Below are 6,131 nucleotides of genomic sequence, written 5' to 3'. Positions count from 1 at the left end.
CCCACATTAACAATATACTTAACGAAATGATTAATAGTGATCTTTTTTGAAACTTCATAGGCCAATAGCACTCATTGAAAATTCAAAGACCAACAGTATTTTGGCCTAAAAAATATTACAATAACCAGTTAAAATTAAAATTTCAAAAATTAGCAGCTCAAACAACTATCAAATGTATTTTTGGTATTTTTACATTTTTTTGTTAAAGCTAATAGAAAATAATAAACCATAAACAAATATCTTGTTTATTAATCCTTCAAATAAAAAGCATTTTAATTTAAAGATTAAATTACAATTTATGACCTTAATATTTGGGATATTTTAAATTTTTTACCTTTTAAAATTTTCAAAATTTAGATACATAGCCCCTACCATAATGTAACATTTGAAAAAAAAGAAGTGATTTTGTGTTTGTTCATAGAAAAATGTTTGATACAAACACGTTCTTGCAGCCAAGTTAGGATGGGTAGTCTTAAAGCCTGAGACGGAGCTAGGATTTTTTGTTTAGGTGGCCAAATTTGGGTACTATAGTAGTCACGAGTCAAGATAAATCATCACATACATGCGCACATATACATATATAAACAATTATATTTTGATACTAGAGCAGGTCATAGTTTATAAAATATACTGTATATAAAATTAACAACTTTTGCATATGTATCTTCACAAGATAATTTTTAACGGAACTTGTCATCTTTTAAGTTCGAATGAGAATATAAAAGCTGTCTAGTTTGATATTAAAAATGTAAAAAAAAAGAATTTGTGACAACAAAAACTACCTTGTTTCTATAATTACTAAATCGATTGACAAATTCTATTGGTTTTTATGAGCATCATTGGACTAACTCAAACATTTGGGGGGCCAAATTCTATTCTTGTAGCTAAATATTTAAAGTTTTTAGTACATACACATAATATAAATGTATTTTTTAAAATTTTTGGGGGGTGGGGGGGGGGGGGGGAAGCATTGCTATAGCTCCGCCCCTGCTTAAAGCCACCTACCAAAACATTGGGGTCAAGCCATAAAAGCCTTGTACTTGAAAGAAAAACACCTACCAAAACTTTGGGTTCAAGCCATAAAAGCTAAGTACTTGAAAGAAAAATCCCTATTCAAAGCCAATCCCCTAGAAAATATCTCTTGGACTTGCCGCAATATACTTAAACAATATTGTAATGTGTGGTTGCTCTTATTAGAGGGTTTGCATGTTGCGCGGTGAGCACAGAGCCTACTAAAAAGATGGTTTGCACAGTGTCCATGTCCGTGTCCGTGTCCCTAGGGCTGTAAATGAACCAAGTCGTTCATAAACAGCTCGGGTTTGGTTCGATAAAAAACTCGTTCATGTTTGTTTATTTATAAACAAGCTAAACTTGAGATTTAGTTTTTGGCTTGTTTAATAAACGAACCGAGCCCGAGTAAAAACAATTGTTCATGAACAAGCTCGTGAACACTAAGGCTCGATATAAAAGTAACAAAACAAGCTGAGTTTAGGCTTATTTATGAGTTTGGTAATGAAATTGATATGAGCTTGACAAGTAAACTCATATCCTTCTAAGGCTTTAATTAATTATAAGTTGAGACCACTCATCCAAACCAAATAGGCTAGATAATAAACTTGATATAGGCTTGATAATATACTTGTGTTGGATTTCAAGCTCAAAATATGATATTGAGCTTGAGTTTGGGCTTGATATAGAGCTCGAGCTTGGCTTGACTAATGAACCAAACCAAGCCGAGCTCAAGCTTTTATACTTTATAACAAGCTCAAGCTTAAACATTATTTATAGGCTTGTGTCAAGCTCAAGCCAAACTTGAACATTCTGCTTTTATTGTTGAGCCGAGTTAGAACATTCACTACTCGACAAAACTCGATTCGTTTACAGCCCTATGTCCCCTACTTTAGCGTATTATATGTGACATAAACATGATACATGTCCTTTAAAATATATTTGTCTCTCATTTATTTTTTCTATTGCACAAAAACCCTAGATAGAAACTTTACCCTTTATCAGATTAAGAATGGAAGAGCACAAAAAAATTAGAAGCTCATAAGGAAGCTCATAATATCCTTTGGGTAAAAGACATCATAATAGAAGCTCATAAGGAATGAAATGGACAATTAGTTCAAAGATCCTTTAATGAAGCATCAACTATGAATTCCTAAACATTCATTTGCCTCAAAAATTTTTTTTTTTTAATTTTTTAGATATAGTTTGAACTTATAATGTTCGTTTCTAATGATTGTTTTTTATCATCAAAGTAAGACACAAAATAATTTTTAGTGTAAGCAGGGGATCAAACTCCAAATTTATTATTTGACAACAAAAAAACTCTACAAATTGAGCTAATTAAAACCTACTATTTGCCTCAAAATAAAGGTGAAGATTATTATTATTTTTTTTTTTGTCAGCAAAAAAGGTCACTTCACTTACAAATTAGTTTTCAAATTAATACAATAAGAATAAGTCTCTTTTGCCCATTATAATTCCAATGGCCTCACTTTAAATGAATGGAATTGGTTTTTCAAAACAAAAAAAAAAAAAGGAATTAATAATTGGGTCATATCATAATCTTAGTAGCCACTACAAAATTTCAAAACTCCCCATGCTACAATTGGACATGTATTGTAGTACATCTTTAAAACTTAGGAGAAGTTAAGGTTATGTTTGGTAATATTTTTTATTTTCTGTTTTTAAAAACTTGTTTTTTGAGAATAATAGAAAAAATAATTTTCTTGTATTTTTGAAATAAAAAATATGTTTGGCTAGTTGAAATTTAAAAAAAATAGTTTTTTGAAGGAAAAAAAAAAGAAAATAATAAAATATATTATGATCAGGATTTGAACTCTAATACTAACTCATTAAATGAGACAGATTCATCAAATCAAATGTATGTTTTCATTGACTTTTAAAAATAATAAATTAAAAATAGCATTTTACATATTCTTAGCTTCCTTTACAAATTAAGTTTTGAGAACACTTTTTATTTTTTGTCTATTTTAAGTTGCCAAACAAATTTTTTAATTTCAAAAATTAAAAATTATTTTTAAAAACAAAAAATAAGAAGAAAAAACCGTTGCCAAATATACTCCCCTCAAAAGAAGGAAAAAAGAAAAAAGGAGAAGACAAAGCTTGCTTAATGGGCCATTCTTTCATCTCACGATATCACTCCAAGTCCAAGCCATTATTAATAACATTAACTTGGGTTTATTTACCTTTAAGTCTTGCACAGACTCCCCCATATTCATTGGGCTACAAACAAATCGGCCCATAATATGGTATTCATATTCCACAGAAATCCAGACCCCAGCAGCAATAAAATACGCGAGGGTCTTGCACACGGATGCTGCAGTGTTGCCAAAAAGTATTAGCTTGCAAAAGCTATTTTATTTATTTTATCACTTTACTTTACAAAATATTCAATATTAATGGTTTTATTTTAACATTCAACAAATTAAAATAATATAAATAACACCATATGATAGTATATCCACTGCAATAAATAATAAATAACGGCCACAACCACAACTACCACCACAACCACATAAAGTATATTATGTTGCTTTACCATTTGAACTACAGTGCATAGCCAGATGAGTTAAATTTTTTACCATTACCACCACTAATGTAGCACACTTTTTGTATATTGATCTGCTAAAAATAGAATTTTAACAATTTCACACCACCAATGTGGATGCTCCAATGTGGTCTAAATTATAATTTAAAAAAAATGTTATTATGACACCTCAAAAAGCTACTTTTTTATTTTAATACACCATTTTATAATACACCCTACATCACATATTCTATTATTTTGCCACTTTATGTAATTTTTTTTTCCTAGAGATGTGCTATGTCCACAATATTTTTACAGTATTTTCACAAGAAGCCATAGATGGTTAGTTGTTATTAATTCTAATTTGAACTTACCACTGAAATTACTTTTCTACCCCACCAATAACAATTTGTAACAACTTTCTATATAGAATCTGTTGTGAAAATATTGTAGACATATCATTTCTCTTATTTTATTTTATTACCTTACCACATCACTTTACAATACATTCTACATCAAATATTCTTTCTTTACCCCCTTTAAGTTAAGGAGAGAGAGATAATTAAAAAACACAGAAAAAAATACAACATCTCACTGAACAATTCTATTACTAGAATTGTACTGTTCATGAGGTGTAGGATTTGGTGTTTGGTGTGTGATGCATGTGTCAAATCAAGTTATTTTGCAATCGGAGCAAAATGCCCTTTAATTTTATCTCAAAACACACACACACACACACACATATATATATTACATAAATAAAATTAGTGGTGATGGTAATCAACAACAAGTAGTCTATGTCCATAATGATCGTCCAAGACCAATAACGTCCAAAACAATCTTCAGAAATGAAAAAAGAGAAATATGCACCACATACATAAAATAAGGGCGTCTAAGCATGTCACTAGTCATTCAAAGAGAATCTGGCCATCCAAAGAGAACTTGGTTGTCTGTACCATGAGAGGGTATGGATGACCACTAAACACTTAGTAAATTTCTGAATATTTTCCACACTCTCAAAGAATTAGACCACGAACCCTCGTCATGGAACATGGGGTGAATTCCCCGAAATTAGCTTCATTTGCCCTCTTAAGTCCATACATCTCTCACGATGTTAGTGACACCTAACAAGTAGACCCACTCTAAACTTTTTATAAAAGGGATTAAGTCTCACCTCGCTAAGGTACGTTTTACTATTCATCCACTCACTATATTTGCCTTTTAGAGAGAAAATTGACTTAATCGTCGGAGTACTCTTGGCCAATTCACCCCAGTCACCTTCAATAGTCTTTTTCTTCCTCTTCAAGTCATTCAACTGTTGTTGCAGGTTGGAGCATTCAGCCTATTGATTTTCAAGCATCATTAAGTGGCATTGTCAAAAATGTTTTTCAAAGAAACTTATATAATTAATCTCTTGTAAACATTTATGGCTTCGTTAATTGGATTCAGGGATGAACCCAAGTGGGGGCATAAGGGGGACTGGGCACCCCTGGGTTCAAAATTTTTATTTTTTTTATAGTTACTATATATTTTAGTTAGTAGTAGAGCCCCCTTGCAAAACTTTAGGCTCCTTTTCTTCTCAATAAGTCTAGCTAGCTTCATCTAAATAACAATTATCCAACCCAAAGCTTAACAAAAACAATAAAAATATTCACAATAGTGATTATATTTAGCAAAAAAACAGCTATTTTACCACCAAAGAACCAAAAAATCATGTGTTATTGGACAAGTTAAAGCTAAATTTTTTGCAACTATAGTAATTTGGTATAAATACCAGTTGGCTGTAGCAAGTTGTTAAAAATAAAATAAAATATTTTATTTTAGATTATATTTCTTCCTTCAATTAAAAAACTTATATCCTCTCTCTTCCTTTAATATTTTAATGAGTTGTTTATATTATTTTAAATGAAGTGATAAAAAAAAAATAGAACATTTGATATTGGTTGTATTGTAAAGTGAAGTAGTAAAATAGATAAAGTAATTTTTTAAGGTGCTAAAAGTTAAAATTTTTAGCAATGCCACTGTGAATGCTTTAACTTCAACAAAAAAAAAAAAAAAAAAAAAAATCCTAGCCAACCTAGTATTAATTTTGTTTTTGTTTTTGTTGGTAAATACTTGTATCTTAATGTATTTAGAAACAAGGATTTTGTGTATATATAATTTTTTGATACTATATGGACACCTATTTGGAGTTTTATTTATTTATTTATACTCTAACTCTCGCTAGCTTAAAATCCTGGGTCCATCCTTTATTAGATTGGATCCAGGGATTGTATTTATATATGTTTAATCTCTTGTAAAAGTTGGACTCTAAAATAGCAACAACAAAATAGAAAGAAAAAAAAAGGTTTTATATAAAAAAAAAAAAATCTCTATAATGATAAAGTAGAACATGTCACAAACTTTTAACCATAAAAATCATAGCATATTGCATTCAAAAGAGAAAAAATCATAGTCAAGCACTTAATTTTTTTTTTAATTCTTAAATTTTGAAACAGAAAAACCTTTTTCTTTCCATTGTGTTTATGTTATTATAGAGTCCAACCTTTCAAGAGATTAAACATATATAAGTACA

Source organism: Castanea sativa, chromosome 5 (genome assembly GCF_040712315.1).
Source record: "Castanea sativa cultivar Marrone di Chiusa Pesio chromosome 5, ASM4071231v1".
NCBI classification, from domain to species: domain Eukaryota; kingdom Viridiplantae; phylum Streptophyta; class Magnoliopsida; order Fagales; family Fagaceae; genus Castanea; species Castanea sativa.
The sequence above is the reverse complement of the archived record's forward strand: the minus strand, read 5'-3'. Positions refer to the sequence as shown.